Source organism: Melospiza melodia, chromosome 3, assembly GCF_035770615.1.
Source record: "Melospiza melodia melodia isolate bMelMel2 chromosome 3, bMelMel2.pri, whole genome shotgun sequence".
Taxonomy (NCBI): Eukaryota; Metazoa; Chordata; class Aves; order Passeriformes; family Passerellidae; genus Melospiza; species Melospiza melodia.
Window position 1 is genome coordinate 21,429,699 of NC_086196.1, and position 14,562 is coordinate 21,444,260.

A 14,562-nucleotide genomic window follows, 5' to 3' on the forward strand; every position below is an offset into this window, starting at 1 on the left:
CCCAACCTGCTGGACAGATCTCAGCAGGTCAGAAAAAGAATGTATTAGATAAGAGAGAATAAACAACCTTGAAAACCAGAGCTGAGGATTCTTGACTTCTTCTTAGGTTGCAGGACTGGGAAAAAAGACTCTTTAATACCTTGGGAGCCATTTCAGCAACACAAAACCCGAGTCTGGAGGAGAAGCCTTTGAGGAGCAGCTGAGATGATGTGGTCTGTTCAGCCTGGAGAAGACGAGACTGAGGGGAGACCTCACTGGGGTCTTTAACGTCCTCATGAAGGGAAGAGGAGGGGCAGGGGCTGATCTGTTCCTTCTCATGAGAAGTGACAGCACTGGAGGAAAGCTGGACCTGGGTCTGTGCTACTTGTCTTTACCTATACCTGCTCCTCACAATGCCAAGAGACTGGGAATTATCTGCAAGACAGTGCCAGCAGTTTCTTTGTATCCTGAGGGGCACTTTGTCTGCAGATGGCACCTCTGCAAATTTTACAGCTAAGTGAACAACTACATCCATAAATTCTCCTCCGAGTTCCTTCGGAGTTCCTTAGGTGTTGTGTTCCAATGCAAATAACTTGTCATGGCCACAGTTGTAAACAACAATTGGCCATTGGAATTGTGAAGCAGCAGGAGCATTAAATAGCAGAGTCATCTAGAAAGGCTTGCTGGGTTTTTTCCATTTTCTTTTGTGTGGAAATGGGTTATTGAGGCCCAAAAAGTTATTATAAATAACTTTATTATTTAATAAACTATATTATTTAATAAAGGGGAAAACCCTTTATTTAATAAAGGGGAAAACGGGAATCTGGCAAACACCTATGAAAGTAATCCCTCAGGACAATGGAAGGGATGTAAAGTGAGGAATTCCTGCATAAGACAAAAACATTTCTGCCATGTTGGAAACACCCAGCCAGGAGCTGTTTAGGGCATTCAGACACCCCAATTCCTCTTGCTGGTGCTTGCTGGGGCAGGAATGGCACTCATGAACTTAACACTTGACTCATAACTTCCATAACTTCTGCTGTGGGACATGGGAAAAGCTGTGAAACCCTAAATTTTTCCCCTCAGAAGTCCAGCTTGGAGGGAGACTAAAGGAGAAATAAAAATTATTTCTTTATTAACCCATTTGCTCTCTCTTCTGCATCTTGAACACAGGCAGACTTTGTTAACAACAGACCTGTGTGGCTAGGTACACTCATGTACACCTGAAGCACTCTCAACCCTCTCCCTGTTGTCATTCTAGCTTTTGAAAAAAGAAAAAAGAAAGATTTTATTGAAGGGGATTGAGCCATGAAGGCACACGCTACTCTAGAGTAGAGAACAAAAATGGGAGACAACAAAAATCATCCAGGCATATGGCTCAAAATTCAGCAGCTTCATTGTCTTTTGGGGTTTTATTAATTTTAAGAAAAAGGCTGAGAAATTTAAAAAAAAATTTAAAACAAAAAAATTCACTGTTTCAGACAGCAGAGAAACCATTTGGGTTGGATCAGGTACTCTGGTACAACAGCCTGGGCAGTCTAAAAAGACCTTGTCTTGTACAAAAGGATGGACTAAAGCATGAATCTGGGGAATAATCAGGATCATCCTGTCCATCCTATCAAAGCCACAGGTCTCAATCCAGGTTCCACCTGGGCTTTAAAAGGATCCTGATGCTTTTCTGTCCCCCAGCTTGCAGGGTCCCTCTGTGGCCGGAGTGTTTGAACCATGTGGGTGGCTGAAGTGATGCAAATGGAAAAGCACATCTGGGACCTGTCAGCACAATTTGGGTTTGATGCAAATACCAGAGTGTTTAAGGGCATGATCCTCCTTTGAGCCACAGCTGAATCTCCCACTCCAGTCAGTATCAGGTGGCTCACAAGGACAATATTTTGCTATGTCCAAGCAGACAAACAAAATAGTTTTAAACAGGAAATTTCAACTTCTGTGTAAGCTAAACCCAGCCAGAAGTGCAGACATTGGGTTTTTTAATCTGCCCTAAAGCAAAGTGCAGGTTTTCCAGACAAAGCACAGCCTTGGGACAGGAGAAAGCCCTCTGTGGTCCACCTAGGTATGGAAAATTTTGCTGCTTCACTTGATATAAGTTGTTGACCTGCTTGCAAATGTTAATGTTGTGAAAAACTTTCCTCTCCAGTTCCTGAAAAAGAAACACTTTCTCTCAGCTTTAAACAGAGAAAACACATTATTTATTGAAATTTTTTAACAAAAATAAGGGGCAATTAATGTTTAACTTCCAAGTGTATCCACAAACTTTTCTTATTATTTTAAATCATGTCTGGTTAATTAAGAATAAGTTTCAGATATAAGAAGATAAAAAACAACTCTACTTGATTGATACAAAAACTGTTAGTGACATATAATTCAGGGAGTTAATACTTGATTATGGCTTTAAAAGATGTTCATCATCCTGATTAGACAGGAATTGACAGTGTCCCCCAAAATAAAGCTTTATTCCAGAATCAATCTCACTTTCAGAGTGCATAAGACAGAAAACTGTCTATGTCTAAATAACAGGGCTGATCATTAGCCCTCACAATTCCAAGTCAAGAAAAGCCATAATCCTAATCAGCATCTAGTGTCTAAATATTGAGTAAAAAAATGTGGAGAGGGATAACTTTCATACTGGTAGGCAAAGCCTAGCAAACATAGGGGATGTGCATTCTCACAAATGCATTATTTCAGGAACCAAGATTTGAACTGCCAACCCTGTTGGTTTTATTTATACTTGTGTTTTATAAGGTATCACAGTATTAAATGCCTGACAAAGGTCATAAATCTTCTGATACACAGCTCCTAAAAGTTAATGAGTCAGCAGTAGGGACTATAAAATATTATTTTAATAGAAACACAAATGATCCATGCTTGTACCAATCCTCATTTCTTGCAAGTTCCTGGGAACCCCTAAAACATTTTGGGAAGCTACAAACGGGAGGTGGAGCAACCGAGGTTCAAATTATTGTGTCCTCTTATATGGGGTTTAGACAAATATGGGTACATAGCAGCAAAATCTGAAGTCCTTAATTTAAGTTAGTAAGAATCTAAACTAGTAAGAAATATTAATTAGTAATTAATCTAAATGAATAAGAAAGCAATCACTGCACCTATGTTAGCCAGCCAAAAGTGGATGTACCCCATTTATGTAAGACAGCCAAACTGGTATGAAGTGGGGAAAGCATTTTTGTAAATTTGCAGGCAAATGAAGGAAATATTAATGCCAACAATTAAAAAAAATCTGAAAAAACTAAAAACATGTTGTAGCTCAATGACAAAAGTTATTTAGTATGGGAAACAGCAGTGTCTAGGGAGGGCCATAGGAATCCCAGAAACTGAAATATTCTCAGAGGCTGTCAAAATCCTCTGTGGAAGTTACTGTGGCAGGGATGCTTTAATTTACTTGACAAGAGAGCACAAGAAGTCAAATATTATTTCCAAAGTAATGGCCCACAGACAAGTGTAGCAATTATTTGTAAAAGCAGATTAATGGTAGGGGATAAATGGCAAAGTGAAACAAAAGATATCCATGGACCCAGAGTCATCCCATAGAAAGAGTCAGTAGGGCTCATTTGAAAGATTAATACAGCTAAAGTGATAACACTATCAATTGTGTTGAATAATAAAATAATTTTCTGCTGTCTTATGTTAAAAATAATAAAACTATTAATAATTTTATCTGAGTCAGTAAAAGACAAAAGCTAAAATGATGAACTAATGCCTGCATATATTATCTTTTTAAGAGGAAAAAAGGTAATTATCTCCTAATTTGTCCAATTACATTCTCAGGATCTCCACAGCACAGTTTTTCTGCTCTCAGTGCCTGCTGGATCCCAGCTCACAATGTCAAGTGTCCCGTTTGTCCTAAACTTCCCCAGGGTGTTTTGAGGAGCTCCTTTCTCAGACTGGGGCTGTGGAAGCACAGGCAGAGGTCCCAGTGGTCACTGCCTCGTCCTGTCCCACGTCCTGGCTGGGGCACTGCTGACACAGCCTGGCGACTCAAAACTCACATCTGGGACACCATCCTCAGCCAAGCACTCCCTAAAAGTCCAACCAGACCCTCTATTTAGGGACATAAATAACAAGGATCAGAAGTCTTATCTCAAAGCAGCTACAGCACACCACCCTTTTACTTGTCTTTTTATTTTTTTCAATCTCCTAATATAGTAAAAGAGATTCTTTTAAGAAAAATGGGCTTTGTTTCATCTCACTTTGGGACTAAATCCTGAAGATTCAAGCTATGGACTGGAAATCTGTCTTTTGTCCTCAGCAGGCTTGTTCAACCACCAGGCTACTGGTTATTTTACAGTGTTCCCATCTGTTGAAGAGGAATCATCATTTTGAATGCACTAAATTAAAAGATGAACTTTTTCTACATTTCAGGTGTGCACTGTGCTCCATTATATCACATCCCACTGCTGCATTTCTGTTAATAATTATATAAACCAGTAAATTTGGCATGTTCCATGTTTCTCACACAACAGAAAAAGAGAGAGCTTTTGAAACAGCTTTTGGTCTGTTGATACCAGGAAAACACTTCTTGTGTGCCTGTCACAGAAGATCTGCCCAAACAACCCCCTGCAACATCCCACAGGAGCACTGGAAGGGCAGGGGTGAGAGAAAAGCTACACTCGGATCACAGAATCACAGAATGGTTTGGGTGGGAGGAGATCTTCAAAGATTATTCCATTCCAACCCCCCTTCCATGGGCAGGGACACTTTCCACTATTCCAGTTCACTTCAAGCTCTGTCCAACCTGGCCTTGAACATTTCCAAGGATGGGGCAGCCACAGCTTCTCTGGCAGTCAGTTCCTCACTGCCCTCTGTGGATGTGGTCCCCATCTCAGCCTAAACAACACTCAGCTACTTGAAATAAAGCCCTGGTTAGGAGCTTCTATTTCTTTTCAGTTTCAAGACTATGCAGTAAGACTTATCACCAGGCTTTGAAAACCATGCAATAATTTCTAAAAATAAGAAAATAATAAAAATAATAAAATAATAAAAATAATTTCTGAAAATAATAAAAATAAAAATAATAATTTTGTGTCTGCAGCTACTTTCATTTTCCTAGGCATTGCAGACCCACAGCAGTGGATCTGCAGCGCAAAACAGCTGCTATTGGGGACCTCCATTTTACCAAGGGTGTACACTTTTCAAGCCTAAAAAGAAAATAGAAAAACAAAAAGAAAGAAGAAAATTATAACCCAGTTTATAACTGATTCCTTGATTCTGGTTAATAACCATAGATGAAAACCCAGGCTTCCAAAAGGTATTTTGTGACATTAGTGCTTCATGTAGTGTGGTAGGAACACAAGAACTGGGAAATAATCCAGTTATCAAGGACTGGTTTGTTTTTGGTTTTCCTGCCTCAAAAGACCAAAAGATTCCACACTGATCTGTTTCTGCTGCCCAAAGCTGGGGGCAGAGAGCACAGCCCCACAGGCTGCCATCCAGCCCATCTGCTGACCCTCTTTCCAGCACAATCTGGGCTGGAAGGACCACGGTGCCTGTGAAAACAGATTTAAAACCACAACAAGAGAAACCAACTCACTCTGATTATTAGAAATGGGTTCAGGCTTGTATCAGTGCTGCAGACACTCATCTTTAATTAATACACAAACAATTCCACTTTTAAATAATATATTCTTTAAAATGGAACTGTTCCACTACAGCAAACCTCAAGAGATACAAACTCCTGACTCAGACACCATAAAATTTCAATACCAAGCCTCAAAACTTCTTAGATTAAAGGAAAAAAAGTGATTTGAGGTTTCTTGCTTGGCCTAATCAATGCAGCTTTGCCAGCCCAACATCAGTTTTGTTCCCTGCTCTCTCCTCATCTCTCACTGGGGGTGTTTCAACATGTCCTTCATGGCTTGGCCAGGCTGTTCTCACCCTGACAAAGGCCAGGACACCCCATCCCCACTTCCTTCAGGATAGAAATCATCACATAACAATGGTTACCTTCCTGACCTCTTCCTCCTGTAGGGAGGGCACAGAAGGAAGGGGGAAGGGGGAAATCTTGGTTGTTGCTACAAAACACCTGATGTTTTTCCTAAGGTTTAGGCAAATCCAGGGAATTTGCACACAGAGTTGCCAAAAGCATGATGTTTTGCAGGACTTAAATGACAGCAACCAAAAGGACCTGAGTGTTATCTGTCATTTATCACAGAATCACAGAATAGAGGGGTTTGGGTAGAATAGAGAGCAGCTTGTTCCAGCCCCTGCCATGGGGCAGGGACATTTTTCACTAGCCCAGATTGCTCAGAGATGCATCCAACCCAGAGTGGGACATTTCCAGGGATGGGGCAGCCACAGCTTCTTTGGGCAGCCTGTGCCAGAGCCTCACCACACTCACATTAAAGAATTTCTTTCTGATATCCAATCCAACCCTGCCCCAGCTGGTTTTTTTCCATTATTTATCTGGCTCTGACATTTGGTTTCAGGGTTTTGCAGACCCCTCAGTGGCTGGATCACAGCATGCCCAGCACCAGATTTTCCATGCCCCAAACAAACTCCAGCCTGTGAGGCCTTTAGGTGCCATATCCCTCTGCAGCATCACCTGGAGAAGGTGGAAACTTCAGGATAACTGCTGCCTCAGCACCTCTAAGCCACTGACAAAGCCTCTCCTGGCTGGGGTTTTGTCCTTTTATATTTCATCAGACACCAAGACTTTGGCACACCCACATTTCCATCCTGTTTTCCCATCTTCTGAAGGAAATTCTTACAGCTCCCTAATTTTCTGAGGGAGCAGAAGGGTCTGGAGGACCAAGCACAGACCAACCCCCTGTGTCCTGCCAAGTCTCTTCCCTTCTTCTGCTTGATGTGGAATTTGCAGCAAATTGCTGAACCTCTTCTCCCCCAAAGAAGAGCAGGGGGAATTTGCATCTACAGGGGAAGGTGGACCAATGGACTGATGTGCTCTGGTGCAAGTGATCCAAGCAAGAATAATGTGTTCTGCTGGTTTGGAAAATTATTATGAACCACAAGGCATCCTAAGGGATGGAGAGGTACAAATGAAGTACAAATGAACTTCTTAGCTCTGACAGACTAAAATTTTTCAGATATGCTCTGAGATCTGAAGTTGTGGGCTTTTTTGTCCCCAGGGCAGCATCTTCAGAAGAAAACTGATTTATTTACAATAAAGATATCAAAACTGAAATTTCAGATTAGTCTCAGCAGCCTGATATGTTTTTAATGTTTGATGTGAAAAACCAAAAGCACTGTTCTTTTCAAAGTTTATACAGTTAGTTCTCAATACCCAGAGGACATCTAACAACATCCACAAACCTGAAGTCATCCAAATTATTCCATTTATTTGTAGGTTTGTTTTCCCATAGCTCAATAAAACAACAAATAATGCTCTCTGGCCTGCAAATATCCTTGGCAATGGCCACATATATATATATCTTTTAGTCCAGGAAGAGAATCTGAAGTTGCTGGGGCATGCAAATTATGGAATACTTCTTTCAACCTTTATCTGATTTCACAGCAGGTTAAATCCTGGTTTTACTGTTACAGATGAGTGTCCAGTCTGTTCCTAATAATGGAAATTTCACAGCCTCCCAAGGTAAATTTTTCCTGAGGTTAATCAAAATTTTCAAAGAAAGAAACTTGAGATCACACACTTCTCAAACAACTTTCTTCATTAGGTCAGAGAGAGTAATTTTCCTCCCAAATCCTTAATAGAAGTAGGTCCTTTTGAGGAAGAATAATGTTAGGGATTCATGTCAGTATTTTAGGGGTATAATTATTGCAGATCCAATAATCTGCTGAATTCAGCCTTGATAAAAGCCTTGTTAATGCAAAATGGATTATGAACAGGGCTGTGTGCAACAAAGGGAAATTCAAGTGCCTTGAACAGGTAACACACATGGAGAAGGGTATGGGAATATTGACTTTGCAATGGGGCATCAAAAGTGCTTTGAATGACTTCAAAATAAATTTCAATTCACCATGATAATGTACCACAAAATATGCATGAATTGCAAGAGGTCTAAGTACAGGAAGGTGAGTAGAAAGCAGTAAGATAAATTCACAGGAACTTGAATTCAAACCCAAGCATTATTTTTTCTGGTGAATAGAAGCACTGGAAACAACTCAATCTGGGATATTAAAATTAAGAACCATGTAAAGGTACAAGTTTGATAAACAACAATAGAGATTTTCTGCTGCTTGGGCTTTAGGCCATAAACCCAACCTAGCTGCAAAGCATCTTAGGCAACAGCCCTGCAACAAGATCCGATCCCTCTTTGCAAAGTTCCTCAGTGATGACAACCTGCCTATTAGGAGGAGAAGATCTGTGTTCCCACCGCATTCCCAGGGATCCCTCTGACACAGCAGAATTTCCTTACATCTCTGTTTGAGCTGACCTTGATCATGAATTTCATGGCATCACCTCTGTTCTTGTCTAGGGCAGAAATGGCCAAATTTTCTTGGAATATTTTTTCTGGGAGTCCTGGGAGTGACCAGATCAACGCTGTGACCCTGCTACAGCAAAGCAACATGACAAATATCTGCCTCTACCCCTCTCCTCATCTTGCAGAGGGAACCTGCTGTCTCTGCAGACCTGAGCCCAAAGAAAGCTTAAGGAAACAGAGGCAGACATTTCACAGCATCTGGAGAGGCTGTAAAGGTTTTATTGAATCTTTCTGTGGTAGCGACAGCGCAGCATTTCACACTCCTGCTTCCCTGAGGCTGACTTGTGAAAAAAGCATGTGCCACTCAAATGTGGGAGCTACATAATCAGCAGAAGAAAATGGAAAGCAGTCACAGTCAAGCATCATTTAGAGAGGAACAAAAAACGGTCTCAATAACCCAGCAAGTGGAGTTTTAACCAAGAGAAAACTGTACCCCAATTCTAGCACCACTGGAGAACAAACAAGGAAAATCCATGAAAACAAGACCAGATGAAGAACAGAAAGGCAGTGCTAGATCACAAGATAGAGCACCTGAAATTCTGGTTTAGGCTCCTGGAGCACTTTTCCATAGAATTTTCCTATTGCAGAGGAAATCCTGTGGCTCTGCTTTGCAATCACTGCCCATTTGTCCACTAAACAAACGTCCTGGAGGCACACAAACACCTGGCTCTGTCCCAGGGACAAACAAGTGGCTTCCTGGCAGACCAGCACATGAAATCTCATCTGATCCTTTCTCATGCAAAACATAAGGCTTGGAGTAACCAAATGCACAACTATTTTCCAGCTCATAAACTTTATTAGAGTGGCTTAGTCATCATGTGCAGTCATGTAACGAGTCAGGGGCTGGGAATGCAACTTTCTCTCTCTGCTGGATCTCTCTTTTCTTTTTACAGGCTGACCCTGATATTAAAATTATCCTTTTGCTGCCTGTTTACTATTGAGGAAGTTCAGCACTGCAGGCTGGGGTGCATGCAGGCACACAGAGCGAGTGTCTGCATCCAGCTCAGCAAAGAAACATCCTCCAAATGCATGTAAATACAAGGATTTGCTGTTGCCTGATTCTCAGGTGACTACTTCAATGCTATTTTATTATTAAATGAAGCTTAGGGTTCTGCTAAATACAAAGAACTGCATTTTCTTTGGTGCAAAATGCCATCACAACCCTGTGCTGACCTACACTTGCACAACTCCAGGCAGTTCCCTTCTGTCTGAGAGCAAAGTTTCTGCAAATACTTCCTCCCTTGTTGTAAGGGAATGTTTTGGGATACTAATTTTAATTTCTTGTTTTGAAATTAACCAGTGATCAGCATAAAATCAATACCAATAATATAATCAGTATCAAATCTATCAATGTTTTAGGCTCCTGGTATTGCCCAAAGGCACAAATGATCAGTTCTCTTCCAAATTCATTCTGTGATAAAGACAGTGCCAGATTTGGGCAGAATTTCAGAAAGACTAATGGAAACACCAGTCCAAAAAGGACAATATTTATCAGAATTGCATTAGGCTGGCCAGTCCTTTTACATCAAGAAATCATCCCTGGTTATATCACACATGCCTGAAGGCTTCAATGCCTTCAGAAGGGATGGAGGAGAGAAAAGAATAAAGGACACCACGGAATATCAAAAGGTTCAGGAATTTTTTTCTGAATTTGAATTTCTTAGGTACATTTCAAAAGGCTGCACCCTGACAGCTTCATTCCTACAATGAAATATTTTATTCTACAGTAAGGAGAAGAAAAATAGAATAACAATCAAAAGAATTCTCTGAGAAACTAAGAATGGGAAAGATAATATGAAAATGGCCCTAAATTAAGAATACAGTGAAAATAGGTAAGCACCCTGGTGTTTATCTGTTTGCCATTCTGCACCTGCATGTAAATACCCAGACTTTCAGCGCCTTACCAGAACATGAGGAGAAAAAGGACTTACCTTATTAATGAACTCTGTATAGAGCATCCCCCCTAGAGCTCCACAGCTGCTTTTATTTCACAGTCTGGACCACAGTGATCTGTGAAAGTATAAATCCGCAGTGCTCTTGGTGTTTCAAGTTTTAGAGTTCAAGAGGGAGAGGGGAAAATCATTCTGTTCCTCAGTAGGAGCCAATCTCCCTCCTTCTCCCCCTTCCCATCCCGGGCTCCCTGACCGTGGATTCTGCGCTGTTCCTCCCCCTCTCTCCCTCTCCCCGGTGGTGCTGCTGTCCGTCATCCATCTCACCCCGTGAAATTCCCTCTCTGGAGCATCCTGCCCCTCTGCCGTGCCAGGCAGCTTCCCAAAGGGCAGGGGCTCCTCGGAGGGAGTGCAGCAGGCAGAGGAGGGGGCTCAGCCAGAGCCAGGAAAGTGTCACAGCACATGTCACACGCTGCTGGGTCCCTCCTGCCAGCACTGCTGGCATCCTGGGCATCACCCCCCACAGAACGGGGGATGCTTTTAGACTTGAAGGTGCTTTTGCTTATCAAAGTATTCTTACTTTTCTGGTAAGAGAGGGAAAAGATCTGCAGTACTAAAAGTTGCTTTTACAGAGGTAATAAAAGCTTCTTTCAGTATTGCATTTCACTTTTCTTCACCAGCACCACCAGGCACTTACAAGACCGGGCTGGATGGTAAAAAGGTGCGTGTAATCATCACTATCCCTCAAAAACTCAGAAAATTTTTACATTGAATGTAGCTCTTTCAATCTACACTGCAGCAAAATAAAATCTGAAGCCTGTAAAACAAATTTGCAAAGATGAAATAGAGGGATTGATCCTCGATTTTCTTCACTGAGGCAGATTTCTTAGTCTGAGCAGCTGAACCTCAGAGTCAGTTCTCTTTCATCAGCTGTGGTCAAGAATCACTTTCCTAGGTAATACAGCAAACTGAATCCAGTCCTGAATACAGAAAGAATATTGCAGCAAACATTTTTAGATGCTTTGTATCTCAACACTTACCCCTATCACCTTTCTGGCAGGGACTAGGAATTAAGAGGCTGCAGAAGCCACTGAAAGATCTTAATAAGTGACTTCACTCGGCATTTTAGTATTAAAGATAAATAGAGATGATGACAATCTTTTGGTTTAATTTTAAAAAATATTGTCATGATTTCATGGGTGTCTTTCTATGCTTACCAAAGGTGGAAGGATTGTGTTCTAGCAGTAAAAGACAAAAAAAAAAGGATTCTCTCCTAAAATGGTAAAAGAAGATAAAGAAGATAAGAGGCAGCAAATGATTTCCAGAAATATTGAGATTCCTCTGAGCCGGGGCAGAGTCTCACGGTAAAGCTGGATACTGCTCTCTGATGGTTACATAAAAAAGAAAAGTAACTTGTTTACTTATTTCCTTATGAAAGAACTGGGAGTAGCCCAGTTTTTGGGTACAGACTGGCTCCAGTCAGTTCACCCTTCCTTGGCACACTCGGGTCCTTCAGCCCAAAATCACTGCATGCAAAGGGAGGAATCATGAAACTCCAGAAAGGCACTTTCTAACTGACCCAAAATCCAGGGGGCACCATCAGAGACCCTGTGGGGCAAGTGACTTGAGGCCAGTTCACTGCAGGATTAAGGAGCACAGGGCTTTATGCTCAGTTGGTTGGAGGCTGCTCTGCAGAACACACTCATTGTTAATGCCATGTTTTATTCAGGGGGTGAATAACCCTGGCAGAGAAAGGTAAAAAGCACATGATTTTCCAAAGAGAAAATTCACTCTAGGTCAGAACTTCAGTCTTCCAAACTGCCAGTGTGTGCCAAAACAGCTGCAGACACCCAGAAATCTTTTGGGATGTGGAGCTCTGAGCCCCCAGAACCACCCCTTGCTGTTGTCCACAAGCCTGGGGAAGAGCCCAAGGTAGCTGCCTGCTTTGTAGGGTAAGTCCTGAGGGCAGAGGACACCTGGTGTCCTTTTCACCTCCAGTCCTTCACATCAGCATGGAGCAGAGCAATAAACATCAGTATTTAGTGAGGGCTAAAGAGAGCAGCATAACCCAGGATGGGCTGGACTTGGAAAAGGCACAGGTGGAAAAGAAGGAAAAGGTGAGTGTAATTTAGAACACAATCCAGAGCCCTTGGCACCAGGAGAGAGCAGGAACATGGTTCTTCTCCAAACAGTAATTGCTTTAAAGAGGACTTTGATTGTTGCTACAGAGTCCAAAACCAGTAAATATTAAATATATATCAAAATCCTTAATATATATCAAAATCCTTAATATATATCAAAATCCTTCTGGGGCATGTCACTTATCTCTAGGAAAGAGTTTGCAGAAATCTTGGCTAGCAACCCATGAAAGATGGCAATGGGAGGAAATTGAGTTTATTCCCCAGTTTATTGCAGGTGGTGACATTGTCACTGTTAGTAACAGATCAATGATGTTGTCCTCATCTTAGCTCCCATCTTAACTGGTCTTACTGACTGGTCCTGACTTGCTTTCCTTGCTCAAGCAGCAAAGTAGTCAGGGCACTAAAATCTTAACAGCAAAATAAGAAAAGTGGTGAGAGGGTTATTTTTTAATCACAGTTCTTGTCCAGTAACTTTAAACCTTGGACTTGCTCATATTTGGTAAGGTTCAGTCTTACTACATATGGCAAAATCCCAGCAAAAAAACCACATGTGAGTGAAAATCTTGGCACAGCAAGGGTTCATGGATGGCTGGAAAAGAAGTTCACTAACAAAAATAGTACAAAAATATCCCCAGGCAAACCACAAAACTGAGGAATTTTAGAAGGTTTTGATTGTGCCAGGCCATACTGAGGATGCAGTTGAACATTGTGAACTGTCTTATGAACTGGTTCAGGCTTAGTAAAGAGGTGAGACTCAAGGATTCAAGTTGTTGAACAATTTTTTCAGGAATCTCAGAGAAAAAAACCCTACAGTTTGGAAAATGTTTCACTGATTGAAGAAAACTAAGAAACCACTGGTCTCCCCAAGCTTGAATGAACATAAGTGGCATGTACTCTGAGAAACAGAGAAACAAAAACCAATATTGAACATGCTAGCAAGGACAGAAAACTGAATACCTTATTGATTTTTTGGAAGAAAAATATATACAGGGGGGGAAAAAAGTACAGAGAAAAATATCCTTCAGCCTACCAGTTCATTCATTCAATTATTCTATCTATTTTTAAAGCAGCTTTTTTTAAAAAAATATTGATTTAATGCAACAGGAAATAAAGAATAAATTGGAATGGCAGCATTTCCATTACTGATACACCACAGCCCTGCAAGGTGTCTTTTCAACACCCCCATGAAGCACAGCCAAGTTCCATGCTCACTGCTCAGCACTGTGGGGAAATCCTGGTGCAGCAGAAAGAGAACCAGGGCAGGCAAACGTGGTCGTGTGCCAAGGGCAGAATGTCTGAAATGCTCAGTGCATTTACTCACATGGTTATTAAAACAATAATAATTGTGGCTTGATGCCTAATGTCACACTGGTCAGCTGAGATAAAAATTAACTCCCTGCTCTGCTTACACATTTCATCCTCAGCTACAAGAATTGGAAGGAAGGATTTGAGTGCAAGGATTCATCCATCTGGACATGTCCAATGAAACTGTTCCTATTCCTGTTATTGTCTCATTGAGAAATGGATGCCAGGGCTCATTAGAGGGCCAGGCTGTGCAAACCCCACTGTCATAAACATCAGCATGTGACACAGTCAATTAACACCACGCCAGTGCAAAGCCTGAGGCAGACAAGAGCTGGGGTGAGGTGGGTGCCATCCTCCCCCAGGGGCTCATCTGTCTGCCAGAATCTGTTAACTGAGCCTTGGACTCTTCTGGGTCTACTCACTTCATTCTGGATGATATTTTAAATATCCCTGCTGGGACAGGATTTGCCAAGTGGAGCAGTGGTGGTCATGCCCAGGTCTTCCCTGTTGGCATGACACTGGAGGAGCTCTACTGCCCTCACCCTTGAGACCTTCCCCACAGTGCCCAGCCTCTGAACAGCAAATGTGTAGGGTAATAACCAAAATAAAATCTCAAAACACTTTTCCCCCACCCCTCCCTTTTTCCAGGGCTCAGCTTCACCCTGGATTTTCTGGCCCTCCTGCCCTCAGCAGGGGTACAGGGAAGGGGGCTGTGGTCAGTTCATCACTTGCTGTTTCTGCTGCTCCTTCCTCCTCAGAGGTAGGACTGCTCATGCTCTTCCCCTGCTCCAGTGTGAGATTCCACTCCCAGGAGACAGA

The 14,562-nt window shown here is 41.9% G+C and overlaps 1 protein-coding gene across 1 annotated transcript in view; it reads right to left on the reverse strand.

The window, feature by feature from the left end:
- OPN5 (opsin 5) overlaps positions 1-10,512 on the reverse strand; it is a 28,922-nt gene extending 18,410 nt beyond the window's left edge. The window contains exon 1 of the mRNA XM_063153423.1: positions 10,340-10,512. The gene's annotated coding sequence lies outside the window, so the exon portion shown is untranslated. The remainder of the gene's footprint in view (positions 1-10,339) is intronic.
- Between the last annotated feature and the right edge of the window lie 4,050 nt (positions 10,513-14,562).